Source organism: Saccopteryx leptura, chromosome 8 (genome assembly GCF_036850995.1).
Source record: "Saccopteryx leptura isolate mSacLep1 chromosome 8, mSacLep1_pri_phased_curated, whole genome shotgun sequence".
NCBI classification, from domain to species: domain Eukaryota; kingdom Metazoa; phylum Chordata; class Mammalia; order Chiroptera; family Emballonuridae; genus Saccopteryx; species Saccopteryx leptura.
This window is the reverse complement of record NC_089510.1, coordinates 34155676-34176659: the sequence shown is the minus strand read 5'-3', so window position 1 is coordinate 34176659 and position 20984 is coordinate 34155676.

Here is a 20984-nt window from a genome sequence, read left to right as displayed (position 1 = left end):
GCCATTTTAGCACCTGAGATGAGGTCATGGTGCCATCCTTAGTCCCCAGGTCAACTTGCTCCAATGGAGCCTTGGCTGTGGGAGAGGAAGAGAGAGATAGAGAAAAGGAAGAGTGGAAGGGTGGAGAAGCAGATAGATGGTCGCTTCTCCTGGGTGCCCTGAGTGGAAATCAAACCTGGGATATCCACATGCCAGGCCAGCACTCTACCACTGAGCTAACTGGCGAGAGCTATAGCTATATATTCTGATAGGAGAAGTGTCTGTTCAGGTCCTCTCCTCATTTTTAATTGAATTGTTTACTAGTTTGTTGTTGAGGTTTTTGAATTCGTTATATAATTTGAGTATTAACCCTTTGTTGGAGCTGTTGTTAGTGAATATCAACTCCCATATGGTTGGATGCCTTTTTAGTTTTGCTGTTGGTTGTTTTTTGCTGTGCAGAAGCTTTTTATTTTGATATAGTCCCATTCATTTATTTTTGCCTTTATTTTTCTTGCTTTTGGGGTCAAATTTATAAAATGTTCCTATGGCCAACGTCTGTAAGTTTAGTACTTATGCTTTCCTCTATGTAATTTATTGTTTCAGCTCATTTATGTGGGTCTTTGATCCATTTTGAATTAATTTTTGTGCATAGGGACAAAATGTAGTTAAGTTTTATTCTTTTGCATGTGGCTATCCAATTTTCCCAGAACCATTTATTGAAAAGCCTTATGTTTTATTTTTCATTGTATATTTTTGGCTCCTTTGTAAAAGATTATTTGTCCATATATATGTGATTTTATTTTTGGGCTCTTGATTCTGTTCCATTGGCTTGTATGTCTGTTTTTCTGCCAATACCATGCTATTTTGATTATTGTGGCTCTGTAGTATAATTTGAAGTCAGGTAGTGTAGTACTTCTGGCTTCATTCTTTTTTCTCAATATTACTTTGATTATGTGGGTCTACTATGGTTCCATAAAAATTTGATGATTTTTTGTTCCATTTCTTTAAGAAATGACATTGGGATTTTAATGAGGATTGCATTAAATCTGTATATTGCTTTGGATAATATGAGCATTTTAACTATGTTGATTCTTCCTGTCCATGAACATGGAATATTTTTCCATTTCATTGTGTCTTTTCAATTTCTTTTAACAATGATTTGTAGTTTTCAGTATATAAGTCTTTCACATTTTTTGTTAAGTTTATTTTTAGGTATTTTATTTCTTTGATTAGAGATTTTAATCTTTTTACATTTAAAATAATTAGAGAAACTGGGAGGTTAGCTTTTTTATCTGATTATCTATTCATTAACTTTTTATTTTTTCTACATTACTGTGGGACTTGTGAAAGCAAGCCCCTTTGATAATCTGGGATATGTGATCTTGGGGCTTGTCTCTTGGGAAGCAACTACAAAAGTTTGGGTGCAAGACATATGTATAAGCATCTTCCAGGGAGATATTGGTGACTTGGACTAGGCTAGAGGGAGAATACAAGGGAGGTGTCAAGAGCCTCCCCTGATCTCTGGATTGGATCACAGTCTGTACCATGATATGTGCTCAATTAGAAGCCTGATGTTCAGATAGTAATTTTTTAAAGTATGCAAATGTATGTATTTTAGGAAAAGATGAAAGATGGTTGTTTCTGTCTGCTTCCTTTGCTCTGAACCCTGGGAGGTGTGGGTAGCCACTGTGAATCCTTGTGAGCCCTCCAAGAGCTGTGTCTTTTTTCTGATCTATAGTCTTGTGGATCCAATGGGTGGTTGTACCATTGGCTTTTAAACCTAGTTGTTTTCAGTCGATTTCTCATGTGTGAATCTTACAGTTTGGGGCAGTAAATAGAATCCAAAATCTTTGTTCTTCTGGAAGAAGCTGGGAGTTAAGACTTCCCTTTCTATTGTATGGTGCAGTTCCAGGGCTTAGATTAATGGTGAGAGTATGTTTTTGCCTTTCCTAGCCATATCAATATGGGTGATGGGGGTATTTTCTCATTTACCCAATGTGTAGGAGCCATTCAGCAGAGTTAGTTGCTCTACATGTAGCTGTAAATTCAGTATACTCAGGAGGAAGTGGTGAGTTAATGAGGGTCTAATGTTACCACCTTGAACCTAGAACAATGGCCAAAAAAAAGCCCATTGCTGGTGGAATCTAATAACTTTAATCTTGACCATTGGTTCAAATGTGTTCTTTATAATATGTTGCTTTTTTTTTTTCCAAAGTAAAGAGCACTTACTCAAGAATTTTCATTCATGGTCAACAATTATTGAGCAGTGTGTTCTAGGAATTATGCTGAAAGCTTTCATAGCATATTTCTTTATTCATTTCAATACTGAGTAAAATTTCATTTTGTATTATGTAGTTGATTGTTTATATTTCTGAGTAGAAAAAAAATATGAACACTCAGATATATAGCTATCTGTGAATAACAAAAGATTGTATCACCTAAGAGTCTATTATGTGAAGATAGAAGTACTTTTTATTTTGTTATTAAGAAGATAAGTTCATATATTAATCTCTCTAACTTCCCTTCTTAGTTTTTTTTTGTTCTAATATACTTATCTTATTAAAGGTAAATAGGGAGTAATTTGGAGGCCAATGATTAATAAAGTTTGGATTACCTGGATTTTAAAACTTATAGTTGAGCTATTTTATTTATTAATGTGGATAATTGATATGTAATTTTGCTGTTATTTGTGTGAAAAATTAAATTTAACTCTATGAGTTCCTGTATTAGTTGTTATAATAGGTACAAATAATGAGTTTGACTCAGATTTTGTTTATAAGAAGCCTGTTTTTTTAAAAAAAAATGACTATAAGACATTTAAAAAATTTATAAAAGGAAAAAATTATAGCAGTAATACTCATAAGGAGTTATATAAGTTCAGAGAATAGAAAGATTTCTGGAGACATGAAAATAAATTCTGTGAAATTGATGGCATTTGAGCTCCCCTTGAAAACTGGACAGAATTTGTATACATGAAAATAAGCAAAGCAGAATGTGTGAGAGATGTTCAGAAATAAGAAAGTCCTTTGTTAGCAAAACAAGGTATATATAGGGGAATTTTAAGAACTTAAGTTGGAAAACTTTCCTGGACTTATATGATAGAAAATTTTAGATATTAGTCTAAATTTTTGGAATTAATATCATAGGTCATAGTGACTTTGGAACAAAGAAATAATGTAACAAGGGTTGAGTTTCTGGATGATTATTAACCTTGACAGCAGTATATAAGGGGGGTTATAGAGAGGAGAAATGGGAATTGTTAGCATCAGTTAAAGGTTGTTTAAATGTCTCAAGAAAGAGGTAATCAAAGTTTGAAAATTGTAAAAAAGAGTAACTAAAATAACTAAATAAAAAATATTTTAAAGATAAAAGTTGGAAGACCTAAAGATAAAATTTAGTAGTCAGAAAATTTTTTTCTACCATTCTGTGGGGAGTTAACAATTAATGAGTCATAAGGGTCAAGAAACTTATGATATATCTTAGATCATGCACACACATATATAAACATAATAAAAACACACTATCCTAAGAAACTTAATAATTGTATATAGAATTAAAAAAGCACTTGATTGAGAATATTCATCTACCTCCTCTACCCTCAAAGTATCATTAAAATGAGAAAAAAAGAAAAAATATGCCCAAACTGTTTAAAAAAAAAAAAAAAAAAGGAAGCAAGGGGAGAGACAAAAAATGGGACCAGTAGGGAAAAGAATTGAGAAAACAATAATCTCAATTATTGGAAGTGTCAGCAGTCATTTCCAAGCTTGCTTAGTAGTGGGTTTAAAATAATCAGTAAACTATTTTGTAAACAGATATACTGCCATCTAAGTTTTGTTGTTCCATTTATAGAGTAGATTTAACATGATTGCTAAGGGCTTTAGAATTTTGAAATGTTAAATGAGTACTGACTTCAACTTAAAGTCACCAGTTGCATTAACCTCTAGTAAGAGAGTCAGACTGTCCTTTGAAGCCAGGCATTGACATCTCCTTTCTAGCTATGGAAGTCCTAGATGGCATTTTCTTCCCAATAAAAGGATGTTTTGTCTACATTAAAAATGTGTTGTTAAGTAACCACTTTCATAGATCTTCTGGATAACTTGCTGCAACATCTACATCAGCAATTGCTGCTTCACCTTGCACTTTTCTGTTAGAGGTATGGCTTGTTTTCTTAAACCTCATGAACCAACATCTGCTCCAAACTTTTCTTCTGCAGCTTTCTCATATCTTTCAACCATAATAGGATTGAAGAGATTTGGGGCATTGATCTTTATTAGGCTTTGGTTTAAGGGGATTCTGTGGCTGGTCTGATATTCTGTCCAGATCACTAAACTTTTTCCATAGCAGCAAAATGATTGTTTTGCTTTTATAACATTTTGTGTGTTCACTGGAGTAGTACTTTTAATTTTTCTTAATAACTTTTTTTTTTTTTTTGCATTTAGAACTTGGCTAACTGGTGTAAAAGGCTTAACTTTCAACCTCTCTCAGCTTTCAACATGTCTTCCTCACTAGGCTTAATCTTTTCTAACTTTAAATTTAAAGTGAGAGACATGCAATCTTTCTTTCACTCAAACAATTAGGTGCCACTGTTGAGTTATTAATTGGCCTAATTCCAATATTGTTGAGTTTCAGGGACTATGGAAGCCCGAGGAGAGGGAGAAAAATGAGGGAATGGCAGGTACTGAAATAAAACACCCATAACATTCATTGATGCAGTACTCTGTCTTACATGGATATGGTTCTATGCTCCCCAAACAGAAGCAAAGTGAGCAAATGCTGTTGGGAAAATGGTGCAGATTTACTGGCTAGATGAAGAGTTGACATAAACCTTCAATTTGTAAAAAATGTAACATCTGCAAAGTGCAATAATTTGAGCTACAATAAAACTTGGTATGTTTGGCCTGACCTGTGGTGGCACAGTGGATCAAGAGTCGACCTGGAATGCTGAGGTCGCCAGTTCAAAACCCTGGGCTTGCCTGGTCAAGGCACATATGGGAGTTGATGCTTCCTGCTCCTCTCTCTCTCTCTCTTTCTGTCTCTCTTCTCTAAAATGAATAAATAAATAAAAATAATAAAAAAAAACAAAAAAACTTTGTATGTTTGTATTAATCCCTTATTTACTCATTGGATGTCTGTTTTCAATTGGTCTTCACATTGGTCTTCAATTTCAATTAATTAATTTGTGTCCTAAAAAAATAAATATTAGGATATAAATTGAAACTCTGAGTGAAAAGGTATATGAATTGTAATTTTGACAGTTTTTTTAATTGCTCTGTGTGAAGTTATATCAGTTCACTTTCTAATGTTTCCCTATATCTACTGAATAATGAAAACTTTTGATTTTTGTTTACATTATAAAACAAAATAAATAATTTGTTTTTTAATTTATTTTGTTATAACTGAGATTTTAATATCTTTAGATATAATTAAGGACTATTTGATTTCTTTTTCTGTGAAAAAACATTTTTAAAAACATATTTCAGTTTGTTCTCTTTCACTTGGATTTTATTTATTATTTTTTCAATGAAGGTTTTTTGTGGCATTTATTATAACATATTTAATGGCTTCTGATTTTATTGTTACACTTTGTGATTTTTCAATCAAATAGTAAAGACATTTTTTACCCTTTTTTATATATTTTTCTTTTAATATTTAAACTTTAATCATCTGAATATATTTTATGTGCAAAATATCTTAATGTTTTTTGAAATTTCGACCTAATTGTCCAAACACAGCTTATTAACCAAATCATCTTTTATCAAAACATCTTGTATTTATGTAAAATACAAGCTATATTTAATATATACTAAGTTTGGTCTCATTCTAGAGTATATTATTTTCCCTTGTTTTTTTCTGTTTACTTAAGCATCAATACTACCTAGTGTAGCTTCATACTTTTTACATTTTATAGAATTTACGATTTATGATACATTTGTTATCATATGGCGAATTCTCATATAATATGGGGTCCATTTTCTAGCCTTATTTTTTACATTTTTATGCAAGTTTTATATTCATTTAATTTTAGTAGCTTCACATTATTTGTAAAATTTTCTCAAGTTAATTTTCCATCATTACTATTATTTCAATTTTTTCTTAGTTATTTCTACCTGTTCATATTACTAAATTAACTCAAATATTAAGCTTTTTTATTAGAAAAAAGTTTCCTAGAATGTTAGTAATAATTTTGCTAATACAAGGAATCTGAAACAAACTGTTACCTTTTTATACTTAGTATTATCTTACAGAAGAAACAAGTCTAGCACTGCAGCCAAATTTTTCAAACCAATCTGAATATATGAGTGAGACTGTACAAGCTCTTGGAACTGAAAAGACCCACAGAAATAGAGGTGTGAATGCCTGTAAGTCAGACACCCCTGAAACTCTCTCAGGGTCATTGACTTAGATTTCCTGAGATACAAAACTAGTTCTTTTATATCCTTCTGGAACATATTCAACATCAATAATTTCACTTTTTGATTTATAAAAGAATTGGGGTTTTTTGGTTGTTTGTTTTATTTGTTAAGAAAGTTACAGTTTGATCTTTGATCTATTATTGTCAGTGATTATTTCTGGCTTAATGAAAATAAAAAAGAGCCAAGAAGTTAAAAACAGATAAAATCTCAGAGCTTGCTCTGTCATAATTTTCTTTTAATTAGTTTTTATAATCCTCAAAAAGAATTACTAAGAAGAAGTACATGTCAGTATTTCTTTCTGGTACAAATCACTTTAAATCTTAATGGCAAAAATCAACCACCATTTATTTTGTTCATAAATTTCTGGCTTAGCTACTGAGGCTAGGTTGTTCTTCTGTTGATCTTGGCTGGATTCACTCATGTGTCTAAAGTCAGCTGCCAGTCAACTAGCTTTGTCTCTGCAGGTTGACTCTTTGTTGATTGAGGCAACAGTGGGTCACATGTTCCTTGATATCTTGAAGACTTTAGCTTCAGCTTCCTTGCATGGTACCAGTGGCAAGGGTCCTTAGAATAGCGAGAGAAGAAACTTCAAGGTTTCTTGAGGTCTTGTATTGTCATTTTCATAGAGCTAATTTTTATATGTTTTGTGAATTCAAACCAATAACATGCCAAAAGTGAGGAAATGGACTCTACCTTTTGATGGGAAAAGCTATAAATGTTTGGACTAATTTTTAGCCTGACCAGCTGGTAGCTCAGTGGATAGAGCGACATCTTGGGATGCTGACAACCCAGGTTCGAAACCCTGAGGTCACTGGCTTGAATTCTGGCTCACCAGTTTGAGTGTGGAGTCGCTGGCTTGAATGTGGTATCACAGAGATGACCCCATGGCCACAAGCTTGAGCCAAAAGGTTGCTGTCTTAAAGTCCAAGGTTGCTGGCTTGAGCAAGGCATCACTGGCATGGCTGAAATCCTTTTATAATCACATATGAGAAAGCAGTCAAAGAACAACTAAGGCACTGCAACTGTGAGTTGATGCTTCCATTCTGTAGATATGTAACGGGTTCCAAGATTCTGCATTTTAAACACACTTGGCAGTGATGGTGATGGTGTTGGTCTGCAGAGTACAATTGCATTATCAAATTACTATAGCAGTGCCACTCAAGGTATGATTGGTAGACTAGAAGCATTAATATCACTGGGAAAAAAAAGGCAATTTTTGACACTCACTCCAGGCATAATGAATCATAATTCCTAAGTAGGGACCTAAAGTCTGTTTTGACAAGCTTTCCTGGGAATACTGATGCTAAAATTTAATAAGCCAAGCATTGAAAGGTATTGGGTAGAAAAAAAAAAGAAAAAAAGAAGTGCAGTCGAGGAGAAAGAGAATCACAAGATATCTGAACCACCAGACTTATATAGTAAGTACATGCAAGATTTTCTCACCAAATACGAATGCAGGTCTTTTGAAGAACATATGCAAACTAGAAAGTATATTGCCAATCGGCACGAGACGAACGTAAATGTCATGATTTTCCTGGAAGAAAAAGATGAATAATGGTGGTAGGCAACACCTACAGAAGCATTACCTGTGTTTTCTTTATATTTTGGCAGCAGTCTAAAGCTAAATATTTCTGTATTACGTTTTTTATTAATGTTTTCAGAGTGAAATTTGAAAGAAAGCCTCTCATGTATGACTGCTGGTTTAATCAATCAAAGCTCAGGCATGTTTAACTACTGTCGATTATGATTTGTTCTTTTCATTTTCTTACCACAGAATTTTTGATAAATTTATTCAAAATGTCCCAGAGCAGATAAATATACAACAGTACCATTACAGCTTAATTTTTCCCCAATATGTTTGTCATATACAGGTATTCATAGCACATTTGAAGAATATAGAATTTACAGAATTCTGTGATATACACAATTGAAATTGTATCCAAAAGTCAAACTATTTGTTGAGGAGTTCAAGTGTTTAGTTGAAACAAAGTTACCTCTTTGTGGTGTAGGTATGAAGCACCATGGAAAAACTGAGCAAGTGTTTTAATTCTCATTTTTTTCTTATACTTTAACATTTGTCTGTGGACATTGCTTCAGTTGATTATCTTCAAACTGTTTCAAAGCCCTGTCTTTTAAACCACTGGGCAATATCAAATATACAGGCTCTATTTGTAGTTATCTATAATAATCCTCAGTTTCCAAAAAGAAAGGTCTTTGATTCATTTTCTCTAATTTTTATTTTATTCACTGACACAATCCAATGATTTGATATTCTAATTTTGTTAAACCATTGAAGGTTCTGCCGATACTTATATCAGTTAGTGAAGAACACTGGGCATAGCCTTTTTACTGGCTGTGTAAACTTATGCAAATCACTTACCCTCTCTAAGCTTGTTAGTATTGCCTCTTATTATCAAAGATGCCTAGGAGTTATTTCTTACTAGTCCAAAAATGAAAAAAAAATTAGTTGTTTTTCTTCTCAGTAATTTGTTTGTTTTCATCCCACAAACATAGTGAATACTGTAACTAATTTAAGGAGGTGGGTAGGTAAATAAATAGGTAAAAGACTAACCTATCATGGACTCTTATATTCCTCATCTTTAAACATAAAGTTTTGTATATATTTAAGGTCATTTCGAATAAAACAAATGAATAAAAAGTTGTCCCAAATTTTGTAATCTGATGAAAATTTAGGAAGTCAAACCTGCGAAGTTTCTATGCTAGCTACTATTGAGTTATTTTAAAATGTCAAAGGATCATTATTTTTTTTAGTTATTGTATTTGGTATTGCATAGACATTTCCTTAATTACTTTCCATTTCATGTCATATCCATAGAAACTAAAAGACTACGTGTGTATACTGCTCAGCCAGTGTTGATATTTATTCACAGTCTTATTATTGGAACTCAGTCTTAATTCTATTTTATGCTTTTTGCATTGATTTTTAAATGGCTGAGGGACTAACTGAAGTGTACAATAAAGTAATGATATCTCAACTTATAACTTATTTAATAAGGTTACTCATTACTTATTTCTCAAATACTTTTATTTTATTTTATTTTTAAATTTTATTTATTCATTTTTTTTTAGAGAGGAGAGAGAGACAGAGAGGGAGAGAGAGACAGAGAGAAAGAAGGGGGGAGGAGCTGGAAGCATCAACTCCCATATGTGCCTGCCTTGACCAGGCAAGCCCAGGGTTTCAAACTGGCAACCTCAGCATTTCCAGGTCGACGCCCCATCCACTGCGCCACCACAGGTCAGGCCTCAAATACTTTTATTTTACTGCTGTTTTATATGTCCTTTTTTTTGGTAAATTTTTATGGGTTCTTTGGAAAGAAGAAGAAACACTAAATTTTTTTTTTCTTCATAAGCAACATATGTTATCCACTTCCTTTATTATTTATTTATTTATTTTAGATTTTATTTATTGATTTTAGAAAGAGAGAGAAAGAGAAAAGTAGGGTGGAGGAGCGGGAAGTATCAACTAACTCATAGTTGCTTCTCATATATGCTTTGACCTAACAAGCCCGGAGTTTCAAATCTGTGACTTTAGCATTCCAGGTCAATGCTTTATCCATTGAGTCACCACAGGTCAGGCATCATCCATTGCTTTTAGAATGGTTCTCTAATATTAGTGACTTCAGTGTCTAAAAACAGACAAATTCTATTAGAAAGACCACAACATTTCATATTAGCACATGGTTGAATATAAGAAAATAACTACGAAATAGTGAAAAAGTCCTATTTAACAAAATATTATCAGAATAAATTAATCAGGTCATCTTAATTCTAGAAATGTTATTTTTGTACAATAGATATGTACTAGGAATTAGAAACTTTATTTGGCAGCAACAGAAATATTTTATAAAATTTCCTTAAGCATCTCATGGATTTTTTTTTTTTAAAAACATCAGAATAGGAAAAACGGTTTGAGAAAATCCACATATAATTAGATATGATTTCTCTAGAACTCATACCTTGTTTCTGCAATTACAGCATGGTATTCATAAGACCAACTTTTATTCCATCATAAAATGAAAAGAATAGGACTCCAAACTCTCATTCTTAGTCCTCACCTTGTTTTTCTGTGATAGACTTTCTTGTCTTTCTGTGATAAGCTTTCTCTTAAAAGCTGCTGCTGATGTTTTCTTTAAGTGTATTTGCTAAGAAAATAATGTTGTAGGAGGTAGAGAGAAAGACATCCTGAGACTGAATCTTCTGCTATGGATTACCCTCCATATTATGTATCATATATATAATATATATGAGTCTGTTGTAAACAAGAGAAATGAAAATTAGCAGGTGTAAATCTTTATACCATCAGATTGGTAACCTATCACTTTACTTATAATGCCTAATTTTTAACATGGCATAAAGTTGAGAAAGTTCACATTTATTCCATCATATGTGAATATACCTGGTTCTATACAAGATCTTCTCTTTATTCTTTTATAAAGAATTCATATAGAAGGATTCTTGTTTCATCATATATTAAAAGATGTAGCTGCTAATAAGGTCCAGATATTGCTAGACAAAGTGTTTGATTTTTAAAATAAGACTGAAATAAATTTTGTTTTCCACTTGGTTATCTGAAAGAAAGTGTTGATCTTACCGGTTCATTCTTTAATTTGTTTCAGAAATGCTTCAATACAGCATCTGTACTCAATTCAAATCTCCTGTAGAATTGGATGCACCAAAACCTACAATTTGATTTGATACAGTAGTGAGACTTCTCAGGTTTTTTCCTACTGTTTTATCTTTTGGTGGGAAGTAGGGCAAAGGTGGGTATTTCCTAGCTCAAGGCGTTCCTATGTTCAGAAAAATGTATTATTTAAAATATTATGATATTTTTAGAGAAAACATTTTATCTAGTTTCATCTGTACCCTCTGTGCTGACACCACTTTTAAAGCAGTAACAAAGTAGGCCGGGCATGGAGGTCCCACATAGTGTATGCACCACAGTATGTGTGTTTTAATGAGCGTTTTCTGAGGATATTATGCTGCAGCTCTGGCATTAATTTTCTCTGTGAATTCTTTTATTAGCTTTAAAAGTATGAGCAATTTTTACCTTCTTCTAGTCATTCTATTGATTTATGCAACTTATTTTAGAAATTTGTTTTATTTTAGATTAAAATTTGCAAAATTTAAGTATGTGGTTGTTTCTAACTTATAAATTCAAACTTTTTATCCTTCTAACTTATGAGAATAATTATCTAATCTCTCTTTTCAATTGATCTCTTTTTATATTGAATTGTAATTTTTTTTAATTTGCTTGCTAGTCTATGAGATTACAGCATATTTGAGAGGGATGAAAAACTTTCAATAACTATAGATGTAGAGCAGTGGTCCCCAACCCCTGGGCCGTGGACCGCATGGGCCATTTGGTACCGGTCCACAGAGAAAGAATAAATAACTTACATCATTTCCATTTTATTTATATTTAAGTCTGAATGATGTTTTATTTTTAAAAAATGACCAGATTCCCTCTGTTACATCCATCTAAGACTCACTCTTGATGCTTATCTCGGTCACATGATACATTTATCCATCCCACCCTAAAGGCCGGTCCGTGAAAATATTTTCTGACATTAAACCAGTCCGTGGCCCAAAAAAGGTTGGGGACCACTGATGTAGGGGATAATAGGTTGATAGTTTAAATGTGCAAATAGGCTTTCTTAGAATATAGCAGGTCACTTCATGGAATGATATTCTAGTTGGAAACAGATTGGATTCCCAAAAGAATGTTTGGAGATAATTTAATGAATACACTTTTTATATTTATGGACAGGATTAAAGAAAACTAACAATAATAGTAAAGTATCCTAGGCAGCAGAAAGATATTACCACTCCTGGACCAGGAGGACAACAGGAGGCAGTGGTTATCAAAACTGTGAGCGAGACAGCCACACAAGTGGTGTAGCCTGTGGAAGAAGAAACAACCTGTATTCCTGCCTTCTTTTCTTCTGCCGTCTTTCATAAATCAAATTCAAATAGAAGACATATGCAAGAGAGATTCCCAGGGCAAAGATGGGTGAAGATGGATAGAGGGTGATTTTAGTAGGGCAGCATATTTAACCAAACTACTTGTTTTGTTTCTCAGCACCCGTTCTCTGTCTGAATGAAAATCTTGTGTCCCTACATAGAAGTAGGGTGATGTTAATTCGGTCACATTTCCCCCCAGAAATATGAATCATTAGCCATCACTAGAGTGCTTCATGTAAAGTAGCAGAACCTCCTCACTATATATCAGCACTATGACTGAGGATTTTCTCATTCTGAGAGACACAAATCCCAGAATATGAATTCTTACCTGTTTATCCTTTATGAAATTATTTTTTATTGACTAAGAGTATTAGTAAGGGATGTCTAAGGGGTGACCAGTGGATTCCTAAGTTTCAGCCATAGTCTTCCCTGCCCTTGTTGTGAGACAGCAAATCAATTTCTACTTGGTAATTGAGATCAACCACTCAGTCAGTAGGATGTCTTGCTTTCCCTGTTGGTTTAATGAGGAGCACACAATAACTAACTTCTGGTCTCAGCTCTCATTTAAGATAACTATAACTGTATTTCCCAATTGAACAATGCTTCTCTTAAGCATAATGAGCACCAAATTCACCAAGGCCCTTGTTTTGGGTACCAGAAGCATAAATTTCCCAAGTGACTTATTTGATATAATGATAAGAAGAGGTCATCCAACTTCTATCGTCTACTTTGAGGTTATGTGACTTTTGACTATAATTAAGTCGGCACCTATACTGGCTACTGATTAAAATTTTACACTTCATTCAAAAAGAGTATAAATTTCAGCAACCTCACAAAATGATTTTTAAGATATATATCAAATGAGCCTACAGATGCCCACTTCACTATCTTTTAAGTCAGTAGTTTCTTAGTGATAAGAAACATAGTATTGTGGGAATAAATCAATTTTTACAATTATTTCAACATAAAATAAGTTGCTTTGTGAGACGTGATATGGGATGCCATGGTAGAGGAGAAGGAATTGTGTAAGTTCAGAAATGACGGAGTTGGCAAAATTGTCAAAGGCAGTGAAGGTATAACTTTATTGTATCTAGTCCTCTGATAAAAAAAATAATTGTCAATGACAGAAGCTGTTCAATGTATCTAGTTGTTACCCCCGTGAATGGTGCCATATTCAAGGCTTAGAGTGTAATTTAGAAGTTGTGTAAAGGCACAGGAAAGAAAAAGGAATAGTTACCAGGACTCAGTGAGAACTATAGCTCATGAAATGTCAAAGAAAATAACTAGTCCCCCATTGCAGAACATCAGTGAAAGCACCGGAGAATAAATACTCTAGCTTATCTTTTCCCTCACCTTTGCATCTTCATTTGGGCATACAAAACCAGAAGCCAGAGGGCAAGACTATTTGACACAGTTCATAAAGTCAGTGTCTTGAGTACAGAATATGTTGTTGGGTAGAGAAAGGTGGAGAGTTGATCTTAAAAGGTAAATTAAGAACTTCTCAAATTGTCAAGCAGTCTTCTGAGTAAACAGAGATGAATGTGGATATAGTCGTAATGTTAAAAGCCTTTTAAAGCCTTTGTTATTGTTTTTATTTGGAGATTAAAAATGGTATAAGGAGATGTGTCTAAGTGTTAAGTTGACAAGTTATGGCTGTAATGGTTAAACTATAACTTGGCTAGGCTATGATACCCAGTTGTTTGGTCAAGAAGTAATCTTACTGTTACTGTGAAGATATTTTATATATATGGAATTAACATGTATAATCAGTGGATTTAAAGAAAGCAGATCATCCTTGGTAATGTGGCTTGGCCTTATCCAATAAGTTCAAAGCCTTAGGACAAAATCCAAAGTTCACCAGAATAAAAGGAATTCTGCCTTAAGACTTTAACATAGATAGAAATTCTAGTTAAGTCTCCAGCCAGCTGGCTTGCCTTAATTTCCATCTAAAGAGTACATATTGTGCCTGTGTTTCTAGACTGTTACTCTAAGGTACCAATTCTGACTGCCAACACCTACAGTCACATGAATCAATGTCTTACATTCTCTCTCTATCTCTATCTTTATCCACCTATCTTATTATCTCATTAGTTCTCTTTCTCTAAAGAATTGACTGGTACATTACTTCGTTTCTGTAAATGTTGTTCACATTAAATATCATGGATAAGTGTGATGTGGGTCAGGTGTTTAAACAAATAATTTAACTCAAATTGGCTCACAGAATAAATGTACATTTATGACTTGTGTAGTAGGTTATTTTTTCCAAAGTTGGACCTTATATACATACTCTACATCAAATGCTCTTTTTAAAAATGTGATATTGACACACTTCCACAGACAGCTACCGGTATATGTTCCCTTTCCCTTAAAGGGGGTACACATCTGAAGAGACTCAACCAGTAGAATGAAGCAGGGGCAATCCTTCCTGAATTTTGAAGTTAAATCATAAAAAGGCAAAGTGTGTGAGTGAGTGTGAATGTGTGTGTGTGTTTCTGTCTGTCTATCTCATCTTTCTCTCCTCTGTTCATGTGCTTTCTTTTCCTTTGGAATCTAGCTACCAGGAGAGGAGGAAGCCCACCCTAGCCAACAACCCCAGCTTGTCCCCCAGATGACAGCCACCATCAGTTTCTGAATATGTGAGTAAATGAGTTTCAAAGGACTGTAACCCACAGCCTTCTAACCTTCAAGTATTTCAGTTAAGAACCTCTAATTACAGAGCAGAGATAAGCCATCCTGTAGTGTCTTAATTCCCGACCAATTAAAACATAAGAGATTAATATTTATTGTTCTTTTAAGCCAATACATTTTAAGGTAATTTTTTATATGGCAATACATAATAAATACAACTTGCTTTAATGAAAAAAAAAATCTAAATATGGGATAGTTTTATGCTTGATTTGATCATAGATTGACCATGTTTTTCTGTGATGATATTTTCTAAGTTCTGGTTTTCTTTGTGTGTTGGCTTTAGCCACTTATGAAAGAAAACTAGCTACATTTGTTTCACTGCCTCACATCTCTATAGTATGATAGTATATGGTCTAGAGCAAAGAGGTCACTTTTTTTCAAACATTCCCAGAAGGAATCCTGAAATTTAGTATGATTGAGCTATTTTAAGTCACAAGGCAACTTCCAAATTAATCTAGGGTCTAGACATACAGAATATAATCATTGATTTATCTTGGTATATTTTCCACATCTTTTAAATCATAGAAATTCTCAAACCTATATCAAGGGTTCTCTGGAAAAGGAGAATAGATAACTCTGGAAGATACCACAGATTTCCATTATAAACATGTAGCATAATGTTTAATATATGGAGTTTTTTTATACATGTTGGCTGTGATTCTTACTTAGGTTTTACTTAAGGTCAAATATTTCCACATTTATTACCTTAGTATTCCTCAGTCTTCTCATCTTTGCATCACTATTTTACTCAAGAAGGTATGCACCTTGGAAAGTAAAATAAATTTTTTTTCTTCTCAAAAAAAAAAAAATGAAAGAGAAGGTATGCACCAATCTTTTTCCTTTAATTTCAAGGTTAATAATTTCTATAAAGCTTAGTAAATGTGCCTACTTCTATTTGAGTTAGCTACAGAATTCATAGACTATGTTTAAAATTAAGCCTTTCTATACATTCTTTCTTTAATTTGTCTTGAGAATACTTGGCAATGTTAGGTGACAGCATGTTTAATGTTGTTAAGAGCAGAGTCATTTTAGCAAAGGTCTGGAATAGCACTTTAAATCTACAAAAGGTACACCCCACATTGTCCTAAAATAACATTTAATAAGAATAGAAGGGAGCAAAGTTGGAGTGTATAACATGAGTAATGTATGATATAAAAGTTTAGTGCTAGTGGTTAGAATATTTCTGAAATTCTTTTCTGAAGAATGTCAATTCTGTGGGGCACAAAATAAATGTCTCAGAAATTAAATATCTTTGGAAAAAGCAATGTATTATCTACCCCTCTTGGAAATTCTGCATTCAGATTAACATATTAAAGGACCTAAAAAGTTATATAGTAAAGGCATTGTTTAATTTTGCTAACACAGGTTTTCCCAAACAGGTTTGGAAAACAAAGATGAATCACTAGTTTTTAAAGAAAGAGTCATCATTTAAAAATGGAAATAACAGTGTGATATGTACTAAGAGGTCAAAAGGTGAAATATGGTATAAAGGTGAGTCATAAAAGAAGAAATTGGTTGTTTGAAGACTTAAAGTAATAAAAAGGAGGAAGAATGTAAATTGTGATATATCACCTGAAAATGACAATTTTCAGTTTCAGCTGAGAAGAAGTAAACCTATTCTACTCTATATCTATCTTCCACTCATAACAACTAAAATTTCTAGACTGAATTTATAAAAGAAATCAGTGATAATTTTGAAAAATAAATAATAGGAGACAGATTCAGGAGAGAAATCAAAACCCCAAATACCAAACGCAGCAATAAGTTTCTTGTATTATTTATTTATTTATTTATTTATTTATTTATTTATTTATTTTCTTTATCTCCTGGCTTATATTCTAAGTAATCCAATGGAATCTCACAGTTCTCATGAACAAAAAAGACTACAGGAAAACCTGTTTTTAAAGCTAGAAGACTCAAAGGTAAACCTCTGTGGGATGGAACATGTGTGCACACACGCAAATCTCCACTGTTTTTTTTTTTCTCTTTTTACTTTTTTGGCCATGACCTAAGTAAGCCCTCCCTATTCTTGAAGTTGTACTCATGTCTCTTTGATTAAAGACTTTGGAAACAACATGCATGTGATCTGAAGTATGTGGAGGAGATCCCAATGATTTTTATTGTGTTTTCACTCACAACTTTGTCCAGATGAAGATCCAGTTTTGGGAAGTGTGGGTAACATAAGGAGACCTCTCTATTCAGAGCACCAAGGAAAGGGCCCCTGGAAACCAAAACGTGTAAGGGAACATGAAACAGAAGAAATTAGATACTTTTAATCTGTACATGAAGTTCTTTTTGCCTTGTCAGGTAACATATTCACTAGTTCTGGTAATTTCAGCATGAACATCTTTGGTGGAAGGGGGGGGGTCATTATTTTGTCTACCACAACATAAGAAACTACAATATAAAGGGAAAAAGGTTAAAAATAATGTAAAGTTATATAGTTTTTACCTTTAACTTGAAATGGTGAAATATTAATTCTCAGTAGACTATAATAACTTATATACCTATATAGTAATTTATAGATCAATCAATAAAAATATATGCATATACATAAGAAATACAGTAAAAAAAAGCTGGTGGAAAAAGTAAAATGAAATATATATCAGGTACTTATTGCTTCCTACCAAATTACTCTAAAACTTAGTGGCTTAATACAACACACATTTATTTTCTCATAATTTCTGTGGATCATACAGGCATGTGTAGATGTGTCTCTCACAAGCCTGCAATAAAGGTATCCACTGAGTTTGAATCTCTTGTGAAGGCCTAACTGGGGAGGGATCTGATTCTTAGTTTACATAATTCTTCACAGCGTTTAGTTGTTCATGAGCTGTTAGTCTGAGGGTCTCAGTTACTCAGTGGCTGCTAACCAGACTGTCCTTCATTCCTTACCACTTGGAGCTCTATACCAATGGATCTTGCCTCATTAAAACATGTCAGCTGAGCAAGCAATAGTGCAGGAATGCCAGCAAGGTAAAAGTCAGAATCTTTTATAACCTAATCGTGAATAGGCATCTCTTCATTTTTGCTATGTTCTATACATTGTAAACAAGTCACTAGGGCCACCACAGACTAAAGAGGAGAGGTTTACACAAAGCTATTTAATTAGTTTTCCCTTGCAGTTTATCAGATAACAACAAAAAAGTAGTGGCTTAAAGCAGCACAAATTTATCAGCTCATAGTTTTATAGGTCAGAATTCTGACATTCTCTGTTTTCTGATTCCAAAAGAAGTAAACACAAACAAACAAATAACAAACAACAAAAAACAGTAGAAGAAAAGAAAACTACAGGCCAACATCCGATGGACATTTATATAGCACACCAAAGTATTAGAAATCAAATCTAATAATATATAAAAATTATAATATTTCATAACTAGATGAGGTTTATCTCAGCAATTCAAGGCTGGTGAAATGTCATGAAATCAGTCATATCATATTAATAGAAAATTGTTATCATACCAATAGATAAAAAATATATTTGCATATATTTCAACATCCAAACTCTGCAAACTAAGAACAATAAAGAATTTTGGTAACTCGTTAAAAGAAATCTATACTAAACTTATACTTAATGGCATACTAAACAGTGAAAGACTAAATGAGTCCTTTCTATGTTCAGAAAAACAAAAAACAAAACAAAAACATTAAGGATAACTGATCTTACTACTACTCTCTAATATCCTCCTGGAAGTCCTAAGTAGTACATTACACAAAGAATAACTAAAAGACTTACTTACAGATATAGTATGTGGTAAACACCTAAAACTGTCCTTATTTAGAGATGACGGGATTATTTACATAGAAAATCCCAAGGAATCTACAAGAAAAGATTACTAGAAATAATTAGTAAGTGTGACAGTGTTGCAGCATATGAGACTGAGATTTTAAAAATCATTTGTATTTCTAGATACTAGCAAAAACAACTGCAAGTTAAAATTATTTAAAAAGCTGCATTTACATTAGCTCAAAAATATGAAAAAATGTGGTTATAAATCTAAGAAAATATTTGTGTAACATCTGTATGCTGAAAATGGTTAATAAAACACAAACACACACAAACAAATAAACAGAGACAGATGGTGTTTATGAATTGTTCAGATGTCATTTTTTCTTAATTATTCTATAGGTTGAAAGCAATCCCAACCAAAATGCCAGTAGTATCTTTTTTAGATAATAAAAAGCTGATATGACATTCATTTGGATTGATAAAAGAACTAAAAATGCCAAAATAATTTTAAGAAATATCAAAGTTTTGGGGATATGATTTTAAGTCTTATCATGAAATCATATCACTCTGTATGTTATTGGCAAAAAACATAGACATATTAGTCACTGGAACAGAGCAAAATACAAATATTTACCCATACAAATGAGGCTGACTTATTATAGACAAAAATGCAAAGCAATTCAAAAAAGAAATACTATTTTTTTAAAGAAAAAAACAAATAGTTCTAGTGCAATTGGAAATCCATTGGCAAGAATGGGAGCCTCAAAAAATGAAATTACAATGAACTATGTGCTTAAATGTAAAATGTAAAAGTATAAAACTCTTTGAAAAAAACAAGAGAATACTTTGGGGACATGAGATTAGGCAAATTGTCTTTAGATGTCCCAAAAGGCAAAATATATATGACAAAAAGTAAAGATAAATGGCCCTTCTCAAAAGTTACAACTTTTATTTTGCAAAAGGCACTGTTAAGAGATTGAGAAGTTTAAAGAACATATTTGTAAATCACCCATCTAATAAATTATTTTTATCTAGAATATATAAAGAGCACTTAAAATTCAGTAATAAAAAACAAACAACCCACTAAAAATGGACAGAAGACTTAAAGAGATACTTCACAAAAAGAAAGACAAATGTGCCTTTGAAAAGTACTCAAGGACATTGGTCATTAAAGAAATGTAAGTTAAGATCTCAGTGAAGTATAACAACAAAGTTGTTATAATGGCTAAAATATAAAACCCAAGAATATCAAGTACTGAATAAAATGAAGAGAAGCTGAAACTCTGCTACAATGCTGGTGTGAATTAAAAAATATATATCCACTTTGGAAAACTGGCAATTTCTAAAAATGTTAACCTTACATTTACCATATGATCTAGCAATCTCACTCCTGGTTATTTAGCTGGAGTAATGCAGACATATAAAAACCAAACATAAGTATTTGTAGCAGCAATATCAATAATTTACAAACCTTGAGAACAACTGAAGTAACCTTCAATGAATGAAAGAATAAACAAACTATATACTTTCATGCAATAAAACACTAAACATCAATTAAAAAACATACTCATTTACTCTCAAATGCATTAAGTTTAGTAAAATAAGTTAGACAATAAATGTTATATATTATATTATTGAATATAGAAGAAGAAAAGGCCGTTCTATAGAAAAAGAGAACAGATAGATCAGTTTTTACCAGTGATTAAGCATAAGATAAAAAAAGAGAACAGATAGATCAGTTTTTACCAGGGATTACGCATAAAATAAAAATTTGAATACAAAGAAACAGATGGGGTGAGGACAATTTTGGGAATGAGAAAACTGTTTTGGGTTATGATTGTTGCTACAAGACTCCATGTATTTTTAAACTCACAAAACCATACATCAAAGAAAGTATACTTTACTGTTTTAAGTAAAGTTAGGAAAAATATTAAAAGTTTTAAAAGTGTCTTAAGTTAGGAAAAACATTAAAAGTTTTAAAAGTGTCTTAACTATGATCAAGTTACATACAAATTTTGACATAAATTGCATATGTCTGTAAGAAAAAAAAAGTAGCAGTTATTTTATTTCAGAGGCCAAAGCCTCTTTTGAGAACATCTATGGATCTTTTTCTTTGACTATATTGTGTTAGACATTTTAGCACACAGTCGTATAGAAGATTTAGTTTAGGAGGTTTCCTGATGTGCTAA